We start from the raw sequence: 18,440 nt of genomic DNA on the forward strand, positions 1-18,440 counted from the left end.
GTCAGGGTGCAGAGCTGATGACAATTTAGACCCTGGGTTTGAATCCAGCACCGGCAGCTGACTGAATCCACTCAGCTGCCCGTGGTTAAACCAACTTATCAGTTGCAGAGTTGATGGTCTCGGTCCGGTCACCAATGCCTGAACAAACAAACAAACAAACCTCATCACGTTAAATTGAGTTCCGGGCTTAGTTTGTTTGGCTGAAGTCCAGCTATGAGAATTAATCATATCTCGAAGACTGTCCCCGTGACGAACATTACTGTCAGGAGCAGCACGGAAGGAACGTACCGTGTGAGACTGAAGGTCACACTGGAAGGGATCTGAAAGGTAGTTCTGTAATATCTGCTTCCACGAACCATTCTCTATCACGATAATGTCAGAAAACAAAAGTCCAGAACTAAGGCTCTGGACCTCGAGAAGCACCCTGCGTAATCAATGTGCAATGCTGTCGAAGCAGTGGAGGAATGTGTTTACCTGGGATCTGCACAGATACCACTGATGGACGATGTAGACCTGATGCCATGCGCCGGATTGGCCTGGCCTTAGGGATAATTAATGCTCTGAACCGCATTTGGTCCCAGAAACGGTTAAGTCTGGGTACCAAATTGGGAGGCTACCAGTGCTGCGTTTTGTCAGTTTTGTTGCTGTACAGTGCGGAGCGTGGACGTTGCAGTCCTTCCACATGCAGTGCCAAAAACGCCTTCGTCAGAAATGTTAGCATTGCATCTCTAATATGTCTCCGAAGTGATCGAGAGCCTAGTTGGAGGGGACTGCTGTAACTTTGTGGACACGTCGCCAGTCTTGACGCGCAAACTCCCGCAGCAAATTACAGTCACTTCAGTTGGCGGTCGACGTTCAAAGTGAGGACTGCGACCCTCAAAGGGACGCCCCCCCCACCCACCGTGACCCGTGGATCAAACAAATCACTCGAGACGCCGGTGTATGGCAGCGAGAGCAGTTTATGCGCATGCTGTCGCAAGAGGTCACACGTTTGGCGCAACAGTCTTTCGCTGACTCTACGTGATGGTTGAATGAATAAAATAATCTTGCACTGCAGTTTTCGAGACATTTAAATTTAATCTTAGTCTCAGCACAGTTGCCACGAATTTCTGATAAAAGAAAAGAACACCGTCATATTTAGACTTCCCATGGATGCAAAAACCACTTTGAGGCCCTAATGTTTTTTTATATTATCCATTACTACATTCTTTTGTGACATTCTCGTTATATGCATATTCTCCACAACGACCATTATTATTATTGTTATTATTTTGTGATAAGTGTTATGTTGTTTTGGGACCTTGCCTTCGTAGACAGAAGCAGCAACGCTGTAACCTTGAAGAAACTCCGCAGGCACATCTAGACGACAACAGTCCGAAGAATAACGTCCAGTAAGGCTGTGTAGACGATTCAGTTATCATCAGCAGCCATGGTCAATCCACTGCTGTATGAAGCCCCCCCCCCCAGCCGCCACCACCACTCATGATCCACCACCTTGGGATGCCGCGGTGGTGAGATGTTAACTCCTTCGACTGGTATGGAGGAGGTCGTGGGTTCGTTCCCGATCCTGACGCCTATTGCTGTATATTTGGAGTTTGCCTGTTATCCCCGTGGTCACGTCGATTTTTCCCTGGGTCCTCCGTTTTTTTCCTCTGTATTTATAAACATGCTTTTAGATTATTTCGCTGCTATAAATTTTTCACGTGATAAGCCACTTCGTTGAGCTAGCATTCGTGGTCAGGTCTCTTCTGAAAAAAAGCTATATAGCTCAGTGAGCCTTACCTGGTAAACATTTTAGTGATCCTGCCTGGCCACCCTGCGACATGAACTAATTTGAGATGCCTTTAATTTACTTCAGGATTGGAATGCGCTAATGTTTATACTTTAATTGCGTATCCTGTGTCTGTATCCGGATGTATTTTGGCTATCGGCGTCAATGTCGATCGTTCACCGTTTTTTCGCCCTGTGAACTAAAATCGCACAGTTTGAACGCTAGCTCACTGCAAACATAAGTCCCGGCAATGGTGGGCACTGCACCGTCTTTGCCGGGGGTGAACAATGGGTGCCACGTGATGGGTGAAATCGCGGTAGAATCTTAACAATTCTGGCAATCGCCTGATGAAGTTGGTTGTAATCACCAGCGAAACATCATACTCAAATTGTAAATGGTGCTGAAGTCATAACTAGTTGGCACGTTTTGTTCACGTGACAACTCTTATTGATTGGCTGTGTCAGGTGGAAGTGGATTTATGACACGTTCACATTTTCGCGATCAAGCCTATAAAAACGTTAGTCTGAAGAAGCATACTTTCTTGATTCTTTTTGCATAATGCACATATTACCAAGTGCTATGGTTACTCGTTTTGCATTGTGTTGTTTTAAAAGTATATGGCTGTCCGGCCTGTTCTATAGTTTTCGGTTATGGTGGTGCATGGCTTTGTTCTCGCCATTTACTTGATTGATGAGACGTTACCCGTAGGGCAGAGATACTTTTCAAAAGCAAATAAAGCTTCAATAACGCAATGTGTCTCTTTTCGAATGCCAAGCCATAAACAACATGTTGAGAAACAATAAAATGCTCTCGGCTATCGCTTGCGGCTGCCACCCACGTACTCTGCGTAGCTTTGCCATGCGTCAGTGCACGCACGAAGACAACTTCTTAAATAATCTTCGCCCGGTTGAGGTTGATGGAGAGCAATAGCTCTAATGTTATACTGTGGCGGTTGAGCCAGCTATTTGCATCAGGAGTGGCATAGTGGTTGGGTCGCTGTGATGATGCTTCCTTCGTGTCGAGCTCTGTAAGAGTCTATGGCTCTCTGCATGATTATTTAGATGTCTTCTTCCTGTGGCTGATATTGCTATTGATGAACAGCTATAATTTGACATTGTGGTGATTGAGCCAGATTATTGCGTCAGGATTAGTGGACGGTATCCCTATTATGCCCACTTTGTACGGGTCTCTGTGTGAGTCTATGGGTCTCTGTTTTCTTCCTAAGGCGAGTGTTGACGTAGAGCAACAACTTTGAATTTACATTGAGGTGGTTGAGCCAGATGGTTGCGTCAGGAAAAGCAGAGCGGTGTATCATCGCTGTAATAATGCCGCCTCCTCTTGTATGTTTGTTAATCGGGCATTGAGTCTCAGTTATGTGTTTCATGACTCTGCTCTGGGTGGTGACCATGGTCTCCGTACACTCAGTGGAGAACGTTATTAATTTCTGATGTCTGCATCATCTTTTTCATCAACTATCTGCATCACCTGCTGATGCTGCCATAGTTTGTACAGATGATGCGGTTTAGTGTTGTGGCCCAGAAGATTTGCATGAGATCGGTAATTTTAAAAGTCCAACGATGTCAGGTTATTATTTTTATCGCAGATCTTGCACTTGTTAAGATATTAGGGGTTTTTTTCCCGAGTGGACAGGATGCTCATGGCATCTGTTCAGCACTATTGGCTGTGCTGTACCAATGTTACTGAAATGATTTACTCCCAGAAGGCCGTGTGGCTTATAGGATGTATTAAATACTTGATTATACGCATAGACAAATATGGGAAGGAGGCGTAATTTCTGTGTATTTGTTTTGTAACGTATATTCTCCACAACGACTGGAGTTTCTTGACTCAATTGATTGATATTCTATTCTAGATTTAAAGCTTTCGTGACTGCAAGGATCCATACTCCTTGGTTCTATTCGGTAAAGTCACGAAGGTAAAAAATTAAACAACAAAAATCACGACGCTTCGGCCACAACACAAGCGGCCTTCATCAAGTGAAGGGATCAGGCTGTCTCGAGGACAGCGCTGGAGTGAAATACAGCCATGCTCAGACCGCAACCTTTAAGCTGTGTGCGAGGAAACAAGGTGCCTTGACAAAGGAATTAGCATAAAAATTAGCATTTGATTGGCCGACTTAGCATAGAGGTGGTGTACATGCAGGTGCACATGCCGTTTGGCGCGGGGGGGGGGGAGTTTACCTATTAATGGTGTGAAAAGGGAATTTAAGAGCTGCGAAAGTTTGGGGTACTACTACTTGAAAAATATACTGTACCATTGAAAATTAGTTTAATGTTTGGTTCGATTTAGAACATCTTTCCAATGGTTGCTTAATTTGAAACCATCATCTCGGTTGAAATTGTGTCTGTGTTTGTAGATCTGAATTGCCTCGTGAACAAATCTCTGATAAAAACCCGTGGGTTTGCAAAGAACCTTGGTATCAGAGAAAATTATATCGTGATCACCCACAGCGTTGTAACAATGATCAGCTACGGCAGAAGAATTTGTTTTGCCGTGTTTCAAATCTGATTTGTGCTCGCGAATTCGGTCAGAGACATGTCGCTTTGTCTCCCCGATATAGCAATCACCGCAGGTACAACTCAATTAACCCCGGGGTACTGTAAGTCAGGAATGACATCCTTCACGGATGGGATCAGATCACGAATCTTACGTATTGTATTGAACCAGACCTGGATCTTGTATTTGTTTAGAATTTTGGAAATCTTTTTAGTAACGCCTGCTATATGGTAGTGTGATGGTTTTGACCGGAGAATCAAGTGGTTGTTTCTGTATGGAGGGAGAAACAGCATGGCGGATGGTACGGTCAGAGTATCCATTCCTTTTGAGGGCCAGGTGTACATGTTTCAATTCACTGGTCAGGTGGTGTTGGTCCGAAATGCAATGAGCCCTATGGTATAAAGTTTTGATGAGAGAATTCTTTTGGGCTGGGTGGTGGTGGGAATCAGGTTTCAAGTAGGAATCTGTGTCGGTGGGTTTCCTGTAAACAGAATGCCCCAATGAGCCATCAGGTCTCCTCTCAAACAGAACATCTAAGAATGGTAGCTTGCCATCTTTCTCCACTTCCATGGTGAATTTGATGGCGGGATGTCGGTTCAGAGATGGGAGGCCATGTGGCCAAATGATGAAAGTGTCATCCACATATCTCTTTCACAGAGAAGGTCTGAGGGTGGAAGTCTGGATGGCGTCTGATTCAAATTTCTCCATGAAAATATTGGCTATCACTGGGGACAAGGGGGATGCCATGGGGGTACCCTCATTTTGTTTGTAGAAGGAGCCATTCCAAGTAAAGTAGGTACTGTTGAGGCAGTGCCTAACCAGTGCAGGTGTATCGGGGTCTAGTCCATGTTGGACAAAATTTTCAATTATTTCAATGGCATCAGGTACTGGGACCTTGGTGAACAAAGAGACCACATCGAAGCTGACAAGGATATCGTCAGGGGACAGTACAACGTCTTTGACCATAGAGACCAATTGGGCTAAGTTAAGTACTGTTGAGGCGGTCTTGCCAGTGAAAGGCAGCAAGGTATCTGACAGAAAACGGGCTAGTCTATAGGTAGGGGAGTTGAACGTCCCTCCCTAAAACCTTCTGCTGCAAGACCCCCTAGATTCTATGGTCTTCCCAAGATTCATAAAGAAGGCACCCCACTACGACCCATCGTATCCACGATCAACTCCCCTACCTATAGACTAGCCCGTTTTCTGTCAGATACCTTGCTGCCTTTCACTGGCAAGACCGCCTCAGCAGTACTTAACTCAGCCCAATTGGTCTCTATGGTCAAAGACGTTGTACTGTTCCCTGACAACAACCGTCTCGACCATCACTCATCATCCCTTGTGGTCACGCATCCTGTCTATGCCCACTCTGCTTAGCAGTTAATGTAGCAGTGTTGTTTATTTGAATTTGTATCTGATTGACGTGTTCTGTCTCTCACTGCCATTCCAAACATGCCACCTCTACATTGTTGCGATATCAGATTTGTTATTGATCTCTTCCATTCATCATCTGGTACAGACGACCAATCGTTTCGTGCAGTGACATTTGGAGAGTGTCTGAAGAAGAAAACATCACGATTCGGGAACATGAGTGTGGGCCAACTCTCAAAATAAACAGCGTTTCACAATAGATTCAAGCCTCAAGGAAGGCAATGACTAAAAATAAGATCTAAAGGTTGAATTGCTCAAGAAGGTTTCTGCAATATGCGAGGCGATACGTGCAGTGCCCTAAGCAACGAGCTCGGCCAGAGCCACTATTTGGTTACAGGCGTGGAGACCGATTGGCTGCTTGTCCGTGCGTCGAGATGTTGATGGCTGGGCTCCAATTGGTGGTCGGTAGGGCCGTCCATAGGTTGGATTGGGGGGGTACGGAGCCCATGGAAAATCATGGTGTGCGGGCCTCCCGACGCCTTAAAACCAAGTCACAAGTTATAGATTTAAAGCTTTCGTGACTGCAAGGATTCATACTCTTTGGTTTATTTCGGTAAAGTCATGTAGGTAAAATAAAACAAAATGAAAGAAAACAATTAAAACACGACGTTTCGGAGGCAACCCAAGCTTCCGTCTTCAGGTGGAACAGTCACAGCAAAATCGCTGCATCAATTGGGGAGGCTCTGATAGCCTCGAGCTTAAATACAGGTTAGGGGGTGGGGAGGAGTCAAGTCGGGGACCTTGGTGGGGTGCGGGGCTGAGTTAATGCTTCTGCTGCAAGACTCCCTAGATTCTATGGTCTTCCCAAGATTCATAAAGAAGGCACCCCACTACGTACCCATCGTATCCACGATCAACTCCCCTACCTATAGACTAGCCCGTTTTCTGTCAGATACCTTGCTGCCTTTCACTGGCAAGACCGCCTCAGCAGTACTTAACTCAGCCCAATTGGTCTCTATGGTCAAAGACGTTGTACTGTCCCCTGACGATATCCTTGTCAGCTTCGATGTGGTCTCTTTGTTCACCAAGGTCCCAGTACCTGATGCCATTAAAATAATTGAAAATTTGGCCCAACATGGACTAGACCCCGATACACCTGCACTGGTTAGGCACTGCCTCAACAATACCTACTTAACTTGGAATGGCTCCTTCTACAAACAAAATGAGGGTACCTCCATGGGATCCCCCTTGTCACCAGTGATAGCCAATATTTTCATGGAGAAATTTGAATCAGACTCCATCCAGACTTCCACCCTCAGACCTTCCCTGTGGAAGAGATATGTGGATGACACTTTTGTCATTTGGCCACATGGCCTCCCAGCTCTGAACCTTTTCCTACACCACATCAATTCCCGACATCCCACCATCAAATTCACCATGGAAGTGGAGAAAGATGGCAAGCTACCATTCTTAGATGTTCTGTTTGAGAGGAGACCTGATGGCTCATTGGGGCATTCTGTCTACAGGAAATCCACCGACACAGATTCCTACTTGAAACCTGATTCCCACCACCACCCAGCTCAAAATAATTCGATCATCAAAACTTTATACCATAGGGCTCATTGCATTTCGGACCAACACCACCTGACCAGTGAATTAAAACATGTACACCTGGCCCTCAAAAGGAATGGATACTCTGACCGTACCAGCCGCCAAGCTGTTTCTCCCTCCATACACAAACAACCACTTGATACTCCGGTCAAAACCATCACACTACCATATATAGCAGTCGTTACTAAAAAGATTTCCAAAATTCTAAACAAACACATGATCCAGGTCCGGTTCAATATAGTACTCAAAATTCGTGATCTGATCCCATCCGCGAAGGATGTCATTCCTGACTTACAGTACCCCGGGGTATACAAATTGAGTTGTACCTGCTGTGATTGCTATATCGGGGAGACAAAACGACATGTCTCTGACCGAATTCGCGAGCACAAATCAGATTTGAAACACGGCAAAACGAATTCTTCTGCCGTAGCTGATCATTGTTACATCGCTGTGGGTGATCACGATATAATTTTCTCCGATACCAAGGTTCTTTGCAAACCCACGGGTTTTTATCAGAGATTTGTTCACGAGGCAATTCAGATCTACAAACACAGACACAATTTCAACCGAAAAGATGGTTTCAAATTAAGCAACCATTGGAAAGATGTTCTAAATCGAACAAAACATTAAACTAATTTTCAATGGTACAGTATATTTTTCAAGTAGTGGTACCCCAAACTTTCGCAGCTCCTAAATTCCCTTTTCACACCATCAATAGGTAAACTCCCCCCCCCCCCCCCGCGCCAACCGGCATGTGCACCTGCATGTACACCACCTCTATGCTAAGTCGGCCAATCAAATGCTAATTTTTATGCTAATTCCTTTGTCAAGGCACCTTGTTTCCTCGCACACAGCTTAAAGGTCGCGGTCTGAGCGTGGCTGTATTTCACTCCAGCGCTGTCCTCGAGACAGCCTGATCCCTTCACCTGATGAAGGGTGCTTGTGTTGTGGCCGAAACGTCGTGATTTTTGTTGTTTTATTTTTTACCTACGTGACTTTACCGAATAGAACCAAGGAGTATGATTGATATTCTACCAACAGTCTCGCCCATCACTCATCATCCCTTGTGGCCACGCATCCTGTCTATGCCCACTTTGCTTAGCAGTTAATGTAGCAGTGTTGTTTATTTGAATTTTTATCTTATTGACGTGTTCTGTCTCTCACTGCCATTCCAAACATGCCACCTCTACATTGTTGCGAGATCAGATTGGTTTTTGATCTCTTCCATTCATCGTCTGGTACAGACGACCAATCGTTTCGTGCAGTGACATTTGGAGAGTGTCTGAAGAAGAAAACATCACGATTCGGGAACATGAGTGTGGGCCAACTCTCAAAATAAACAGCGTTTCACAATAGATTCAAGCCTCAAGGAAGGCAATGACTAAAAATAAGATCTAAAGGTTGAATTGCTCAAGAAGGTTTCTGCAATATGCGAGGCGATACGTGCAGTGCCCTAAGCAACGAGCTCGCCCAGAGCCACTGTTTGGTTACAGGCGTGGAGACCGATTGGCTGCTTGTCCGTGTGTCGAGATGTTGATGGCTGGGCTCCAATTGGTTGTCGGTAGGGCCGTCCATAGGTTGGATTGGGGGGGTACGGAGCCCATGGAAAATCATGGTGTGCGGGCCTCCCGACGCCTTAAAACCAAGTCACAAGTTCTAGATTTAAAGCTTTCGTGACTGCAGGGATTCATACTCTTTGGTTTATTTCGGTAAAGTCATGTAGGTAAAATAAAATAAAATGAAAGAAAACAATTAAAACACGACGTTTCGGAGGCAACCCAAGCTTCCGTCTTCAGGTGGAACAGTCACAGCAAAATCGCTGCATCAAGTGGGGAGGCTCTGATAGCCTCGAGCTTAAATACAGGTTAAGGGGGGGGGAGGAGTCAAGTAGGGGGCCTTGGTGGGGTGCGGGGCTGAGTTAATCCGTCTTTTGTTATGTTGAGGGTGTGGGGGATGTGTCACTACACGGGGGCAATGGAAAAGGAAAAAATAGAAAAGATCGGAAAGAATATGCTTAACTATTAAACTAAACTATTGAACTAAGCTATTAAACTAAACTATTAGACTAAACTATTAAACTTAACTATTAATTTAAGCTATTAAACCAAACTATTAAACTACACTGTTAAACTAAAATATTAAACTAAACTGTTAAAGTAAACTATTAAATTAAGCTATTAAACTAAGCTATTAAACTAAACTATTAAAGTAAACTATTAAAGTAAACTATTAAACTAAACTATTAAAATAAGGTATTAAACTAAGCTATCAAACTAAACTATTAAACTAAACTATTAAACTAAACTATTAACTATTAAACTAAACTATTAAACTAAACTATTAAACTAAACTGATAAATTAACCTATTAAACTAAAATATTAAACTAAATTATTAATATTTTAATAGTTTAGTTTAATAGTTTAGTTTAATAGTTTAGCTTTAATAGTTTTGTGTAATAGTTTAGTTTAATAGTTTAGTTTAATTGATTAGTTTAATAGTTTAGTTTAATAGCTTAGTTTAATAGTTTAGTTTAATAGTTAATAGTTTAGTTTAATAGTCTAATTTAATAGTTAAGATTAATAGTTTAGTTTAATAGTTTAGTTTAGTAGGTTAGTCTAATAGTTTCGTTTAATAGCTTAGTTTAATACCTCATTTTAATAGTTTTCTTTAGTAGTTTACTTTAATAGTTTAGTTTAATAGCTTAGTTTAATATTTTACTTTAACAGTTTAGTTTAATAGTTTAGTTTAATATTTTAGTTTAACAGTGGAGTTTAATCGTTTAGTTTAATAGCTTAGTTTAATAGTTTCGTTTAAAATTTTAGTTTAATAGCTTAGTTTCATAGTTTAGTTTCATAGTTTTGCATATTATTTCCGAACTTTTCTATTTGTTTTCTTTTTTCATTGCCCCCGTGTAGTGACTCATCCCCCACACCCTCAACATAACTAAAGACGGATTAACTCAGCCCCGCACCCCACCAAGGTCCCCGACTTGACTCCTCCCCCCCCCCTTAACCTGTATTTAAGCTCGAGGCTATCAGAGCCTCCCCACTTGATGCAGCGATTTTGCTGTGACTGTTCCACCTGAAGACGGAAGCTTGTGTTGCCTCCGAAACGTCGTGTTTGAATTGTTTTCTTTTGTTTTATTTTACCTACGTGACTTTACCGAATAAAACCAAAGAGTATAAGTCACAAGTGTAGTGAGTCCAACTGAGTCACAGACGTTATCTTGGCAGCAACACTATTTATTCACGTAACAATACGCAACATAACACAACCTACGCTCGGGTCTCGAATGCCCATCTAACCACGCTACGGCAGAACTAGACACGGTTCGCTATCCCGGTCCGGACCACAAGCTGGGGCCCAGGACCATGTGGCTAGAGGCTTCTTCTCCCCGACGTGGATCTTCGAACACCAACATTGTGCAAGAGTGCAGAAGCGTGGTCGACACATCGATGCCACTATATAAGGAACGAAACAGGTGGAGGACTTCTCCACAAATCTGGCTGTCGCCTGATGAAGCTAGTTGTAATTACTGGCGAAATGTCATACTCATATTGTAAATGTTGTGGCTTGGCTCTCCAATATACCGGTGTGCTGTACTAGTAACGAATTGACCACGTTGTATTTACGTGACAACCCTTACTAGTTGGCTGTGTCGGGTGGTGGCGGGTTTTAACGACACATTTATGTTTACGTGATCTAACCCAAAAACCTCTATTATGAATGTTATTGATTGCGAAAGCATACGTGTTAAATAGACAAAAATAATGTTACTAAACAAAAACTGGTTTATTTGTTAATTTTAATCATTGGTGTCATGCTATTGTCTGTGATCTTGCATGCTAATGCTGCTGCTTGCTTGACATGTGGATGCACACACTCATGTTGTAAATGTACAATGATCACAGCCATTTACGAAGGGTTAAACAATACACTTTAATTTTATTTGGCCGTATGATTTTGTTTGCCCCTATTGAAACGGCTGTATGCAGTTTGGACCTGAAAACGCAATTTCCCTGTAGAAGAATACGGGTAAATCGTGTTTGGGCTGGCAGCTATGAATTACAATACTTGTAATAGATTTACCCTTCTGGTTGGGCGTTGTGCTGAAAATGTCGGATTACACCGGAGGCTTTACCGTGAGCGAACTCACGTAATGACGACGTTATACGTACGACCACACGGTATAATAAAAGCCGCGGTTTTCAATCCGGTTCGGCGCTCTTCTCTTGCCTTCGTTACTAAGACACACAACGTCTCTCGAATCCCATGGCGTCCGCCCGCTTCCGCGACGTTCGCTGGCTGCTCGTCTGCACTATTTTGTGCGATGCAGCAATCAGAGGTAAAACCCATACACACGGTTTACTTCATGGCTGCAGTATAAGACTGGTGCAGTTATTATTATTCATTCGGGCTGAAGTATCTGTTACCAAAAATAATCAACTCTGAAAACGTATATTTTTTTTAATCGCGAACCCTAAAGTTCTACACTTCAGAATCGGATGAGTGCATGTCGTCTGCACAGGTGTAGATCGTTAAGTTAATATGTGCAGTAGTTTATTCATTTCAATGCACCTTTCACAATTGGAATAAACTGTCGCGGCACAGTCGCGCAGTGGTAACATCGCGTGTTCTCACAGCAAGACGACGTCCCTGGCTTTGATTGCCGACTCATGGCACCTTTTTTGTGTGAAGTTTGTACATTCTCCCCCGTTCTGCATGGGATTCCTCTTGATTCTCCGCTTTTCTCTCACAGCTAATAAAACACGCATTGTAACTGCTATTGCTCAAGATTCGATCTGCAAAACTCTGTTTGATTTACACGGAGCAGCATCGCCCCCTCTACAGCAAAAAAAAATGTCTCAGCATCGTCCTAAAGAGAGTTGTTGAGACTTCCCTGGGTAAACAATGGATTTCACATAATAGCGTCTTAAGAAATGTTCAAGTACTAAACGAGTCAACACCAATGCATATTTGCTTAATTTAACATATTGGGTTTTGAGAGGGGGGGGGGGGGGTGACTGTGATTGCCATTCAAACATTGCTGATCGGAGTGTCGTGTTTTTTTTACCCATTTTGAATGCTTTCAATGATCGCATCCGCAACAGACACCGGTAAGATCGCGTTTATTTCATCCACATTACAGCTCTTGCGAACAATGCACATCTAATTTTCTTTGACGTTATCATTTTTGACCCGTCGATGCGGAATTGTTTTCCAGTTAGAACTGAATATTAACAACGCTGTTTGTTTTCCTATCTATTTAACGTCATCTGAGGCAGCTTCGATTCCTCCTCCACGTGAGAACTTCTACGCACGCACACATCACTCATGTACAATTAACACGATGGAGAAGTGATAAGCGTGAGTCTGGTCGTGCCTAAGTTTATGCTAATATTTATCATCCTATGTTAGTTTTATGTATTACTGTAGGACGGTTTGAAACATCACAAGGAGGTAGGACATGTGATGAGACAGATAAAACATGAATACGCATATATACAAACAAGTCAGAACTACAATTGATTGTGCATATTGTGTACATTTTGTGTATATTTTATCTGTTGGGTGGTGGCTATGCACGTGGCGTGTAACCCAGCACTGTGCAGGCAGCAGCGAGGGTTGGTGGATCACCGCACAGATGTTGTGAAACTTCCGTCCCGCGGTTGTCGATGAAGTGCAACACCCTGTCTCGCCAGAAGGCAGTCGAGCAAATATAGACTCCACCTGTTTGGAAAATAAGAATAGATTTTACCGTTTCTGGCAATAAAACATGAGTTGTGTTAAGATGTTCAAACACCAAATAGAAACATTTTGCAAGGAATCAAGTTCGCATTAACCACACACGGTACTTGTGGTGAACATGGGAATAAACATGCTCTGATAATGCATGCTCTGATAATGCATGCATTTGTTTGCATGTTCACAAGTACGTGTCATTAATGCGAACATGATTCCTTGCAAAAGGTTTTTATTTAGTGTTTTAACATCTGAACACCTATAATCTTAGTCACGTAGAAGGGAAACAATAAAATAATATTGTTAAAGTCACGTATAAGGGAAACAGTAAAATACTATTATTTTATTGTTTCCCTTCTACATGACGTTACCGAAAGAACCAAGAATATGAATCCCTGCATTCACGAAAGCTTTAAATCTAACTCTGAATACCTGTTTTATTGTCAGAAAGGGTAAAAACTATTCTTATTTTTTCATACTTTGCTACTGGCAAAAATGTCCCATTTTCCACAAGTTTCGTCTGTATGGATTGGAGTGTTTCCCCGTCGCACGTGTGAACTTTCTCCGGGTTTCTCCCACATGTAAACACTCGTTAATTGGCCAATAACACCTTAATACATAGAGGACCGCAGAGCTTGGGCGATTGTTGGCGCTGGCTCACCGCGTGTCTGGTTCTTGACGCCTCTACAAGAGCTATTCAATATCTAGGAGAGTGAGTGAATACTGCGCAGTGGATTACAAGTTACATTGTTATTGTCATCATCCTTTAATGTGTAGCGTTTATAATGACGAATAAACTTCTTATGAGGCACACTGTTTATTGTCATTATTTTCTTACACAGTCCCTAACACACAAAGGGGTATACGGTCCCCTCACCCGATACCCTAAGAAGGTACAGCCTCCGGACTTAGTGTGACTTACACACAGGTCTCTTGCTAACCTAAGGAGGTACAGCCTCCTATCTTGGTGGGACTTACTCTCGAGTCTACCGCTATCCTAGAGTCCTCCGGCTTGGACCTAGGGGAGGCTATCTGACTCACCGCTGGCTCGGTGGGTCTTGACCACTGGATACGCCGAGCCTTAGCCCTCAGAAGGGCTGGGAGGCTGGGCCCAGGGTGGTGGCTATCTTCAGCCCGGGCTTTGTGTAGGGAGAGAACTCCCTGCGCTCTGCGCGCTCACCCTTCTTATACCCGTTTGTGGCCAGGTCTAACCAATACCACATTCACACGTGGAACTGTCTGATTGGTTATTACCAAACTGTGGCTATGATCCACTTTACCTCGTCTGACCCCAACCGTTATTCACACAGAGGTAACGCTGCACTGCCCCTTTGATACCTAGTGGCAATGCAGGTTACCGAACAGTGAGTAGTTAGCACCTCTACAAATGCATCGGATGATGTAAGGCACAACGTTACCAACAATGACAATAATGCACATTGATGAGTATCATACACTGATTGACGCCTGTTTGTGTCTGTCTCTTTCAAATGGTTTAGCCCCTACAACAGTTCTCGTCACTACATCAAGTGAGTCCTTGCTCAGTAGCAAATGAAAACGTTAAATCGGCTCATTAAGGTTATATAGTTATATCCTGGGAGAAGAGCCGTTGATCTGCAACTGAGACCGCTGTAATTTGCATTGTCTTCTCAAAATCCTGTACCAGGAGCACTAAAAATAATATGATTGTTTACATTATACATCTAGGATTTAGATAATATTCTGGCGAAAGAATCCTATGAATAGTGGCATAAATATAATGGTTAGAGCTATTTTAAATTAACCGTTTCTGTGTTCGTTACACCCCACCTCTTTGGTGTCGCTATATATTATTGTCTTCCAAACATCGTTTTCCACGCTTTCAATTCAACATGTTTTTTTTTTAAGACACATTACCACCGGAAAGGCGCTGCATTTAAAATCAAAACAATTAATTACATTTTACATTGAAAAAATAGACTGCTGAAATATATCAACAATCTTAATTTGATAGATAATTTGTTTTTATCCAAGTTTTCATAACGTACGCAATGAAGGCCTGGATAATGAGTGTCAAAGTGCACGTGTAAACCGAATTAATAACCTCAACGTATTAAAACACATTTTACCTCGATCAGCGTATTGGTATGTGGGCTCAGAAATGAACGGGGATTATTGATCATCCATCATGTTGCTGAACCGTGTTTGTTTTCTTTTGTCTCATTTTAAATGTCTCCATATACTTGATCAGCAACAGAGATTACGACCACTCGTAAGTGCCTCATGCATTCATCATTAGTCATTACATATAGCGCATAGGCATAGGACGATGTCTTTTCTCCAGTGAACCACACGTCACTGTAATGGTGTGGCCGGAAGGAGGTTGTATCAACTCCTCTTGTCTCAATGTAGATGCCACTGGCATAGTCTATACTCTATAGGTTCATCTGCCTTTAGTAAGTGATATATTCCAGCAGAAACTGTTATGCCTCTTTCGTTGATTATTTGTTAATATTATTACAATTACACGTCTGTGAAATAATCACATTTTATTTCTCAGGTATTAAAATTGTCCAACCAATAAAACATTGTAACTATTCTATGGCATGGTTTTTGTCTTTATAATCTCTTCAACATCATCTGGATCTGGTCGCAATAAATTGATTGAAACATTGCATACATCGCTCATGTAAATAAATACATTAATCACATTTTTAAAGTTACGTTGCCTATTCTTGGTTATTTCGGTAAAGTCACGTGACTTTACCGAAAGAACCAAGAATGTGAATCCCTGCAGTCACGAAAGCTTTAAATCAAAATTTTACGTTGCCTAATTTAGCATTACCACGCGGCTTTGGAATACGCAATCGAGCAGCGGATTGATCGTGGCTGATTGTGATAATGATGATTTGTCGTGTGACAATGACGCTCAGTACTTCATCGAGCATAAATGCAGAGGTGTTTTTTTCATTATTCGACAACTTTGAATGTAAATAACTAGAGCTGTCTCGTGGTGACTCATTTGGCAACCTATTATTATAGTATATAATGACTGAACTGTATATTACTGCTCTAAGATGAATGTTTATCGTCGTGACCCACACCACCACTACCCACTGTCCCTGCTCTCAAATCGTATTATGCATATTTCTTGCGCTCAGTAACAATACCATATAATTTCGATTTAAAGCTTTCGTGACTGCAAGGATTCATCTTCTTTGGTTCTTTCGGTAAAGTCACGTAGAATGAGAATAAAATAATAAATTGATAAAATAAAATAACACAATAATATTCTCACGACGTTTCGGCCACAACACAAGCGGCTGTCTGACAGTCTCGTTCCTTCACCTGATGAAGGCCGCTTGTGTTGTGGCCAAAACGTCGTGAGAATATTATTGTGTTATTTTATTTTATCAATTTATTATTTTATTCTCATTCTACGTGACTTTACCGAAAGAACCAAAGAAGATGAATACCATATAACTCTAAGGCTGTGTTATTAAAATACAGTAGTATTCATAGCAGGCAAAGTATTGATAACATGTCTTTCTGCTTTCACATGTGATCATTGCTTGGAGCAGCTATTATGGATTATCCGAGTAAGTGACTCTTCCCTGACGTCTTGTGGTGGTAGTGGTGGTGGCATGTTGCTGTAAGTCGTGGTGAGTGGTAGTCCCGGGCGGTGGTGGCTATGCACGTGACCTGTAATCCAGCACTGTGATGACAATGTGGGTTGGTGGATCACACACATGTTGGAAAACTCCCTTCCTGTGTGGGGTCGAGCCATGGTGGCTTGCCAGAATGCAGTACAGCAAAATGTGGACTCCACCTTTTCCGTCTTTATGGGATAGATTATTTCCTCCTTACATTCATGAGTTTTCTCGGGGTTGTTCAGTTTCCTCCGAGCTCTCCTTTGTCTAATGTGGTACCGCGAGCATAATTGAGAACCATTGCCCACTGCGCCATAGAATATCCATGGCAAACGAGCATGGGTCTTTTGCCCATGCTTAACTTTTCTTGATTTTACAGAGCATTGAACAGGACCATAGGTTAACTATAATGGGTTGTTTTGCTATTCCAAAGCTATCCTTTACCCACTATAGATCTACATTGATTTGATTATTTGAGCCACACTTTGCATTTCTTTTCAATTGTGATGTTTAAACTCTAGCTGTTGTGTTAACGTTTACCTTATTCAAATCCGAGTATCCGAGATTTATCCTCGCCTTGGTGGTTTAATTATACCTGCCTTTCCATTACCTAGAAACACTCCGTAATCCTTGATGACTACCATTGCGTTTGTATTGTGCAAACCCAAAATTATTTGTTCACCTTGGCCTTTAATATTTTCCCTTTAAACTGCCGTTGCCTTGACGGGACTACTACAGTATGCCGATTCAGGCAAGACGAGCGTGCATTATAGCGTCTGATTTTTTTATACAGTATATATATCCCGTTTGATTTTTGATTGTGTGTGAGAGGGAGAGAGCGTCCTGAGGACGAAATAAACACTCGGTGAGACCAGGGGTGTGAATGGCCTATGGCATATGGGGGTGGCACACACATTTGTCTGCATAGCAGGCGATAGCCGAGACTGAACCTCACAATAATGTAATTCAGTATATTTGTTGTTTAAATGCACAGCATTTACGTTTGCATGTATCAATTTTCCTTGCATTCGTGATGAACGACGCATTGACATTTTGAGCGATGCATTGCAGAAAGTCTCTCGAATGAACACGGGGGAAACAAACACCAACCAGCGCATGTGCATGCCATCGTAATGAAGTTGTCTCATGCTGCAGATTGGTGCTGGATGCAACCATGTCTCCATGGGACGTGCGAACCTTCTTTTGACTACTACTACTACCGGTGCATCTGTACTCCAGGATGGTCCGGACCTAATTGTGAAAATGGTAAGCAGGTTTATATTGTGTTCTTGTGTAAATAGGAGAGAAATAACAACGCTCAAGTAAACGTTGAAGTGCTTCCCTGTTCGAAGGAGCGAATCAAACTCCCAAACAGGTTTTCAAATGGCTGGTGTGCAACCCTCATAATTGGAAGGGGTCGATGTGAACTGAGATCTGTTGCGGGAGGCGCTTCCTTCCTGCACGTGGCATCTCAGGAAGCTACTAAGTACATCGCCAAACTAGACATCTCATTGTCAGGTGCTGTCAAACGGATAAAGAAGATTGTTTAATTATACAAAATAAACAATTTCAGGCGTTTGCGTGAACATGGACGTCTGCGTTACTGTATAGGTCAGAGGTCTGGCCATTGACAATTGCAATTCATCTGGCAATGCTTTTGAATTTTAAATATTTGAACAAAAATTTATGTCTATGTAGTGCAAGAAAATTGGAAACATTACGGCAAAAAGTGGGCGTTATTACGACATAATATTAAACGTACTTAGTACCATTGACAATTAAGTACTTTTTTGAAATGTAA

The 18,440-nt window shown here is 42.4% G+C and overlaps 1 long non-coding RNA gene across 1 annotated transcript; it reads left to right on the forward strand.

Moving 5' to 3' along the window:
- Positions 1-11,911: 11,911 nt before the first annotated feature.
- Positions 11,912-18,366, forward strand: LOC142925520 (uncharacterized). Its single transcript, XR_012942466.1, has 5 exons — positions 11,912-12,571; positions 14,510-14,539; positions 15,241-15,261; positions 16,571-16,588; positions 17,795-18,366. It is a non-coding gene; the product is annotated as an uncharacterized LOC142925520 (long non-coding RNA).
- Positions 18,367-18,440: the final 74 nt, after the last annotated feature.

The sequence above is a fragment of the Petromyzon marinus genome, chromosome 21 (assembly GCF_048934315.1).
Source record: "Petromyzon marinus isolate PM22_M1 ecotype Great Lakes invasive population chromosome 21, UKy_Petmar_22M1.pri1.0, whole genome shotgun sequence".
NCBI classification, from domain to species: domain Eukaryota; kingdom Metazoa; phylum Chordata; class Hyperoartia; order Petromyzontiformes; family Petromyzontidae; genus Petromyzon; species Petromyzon marinus.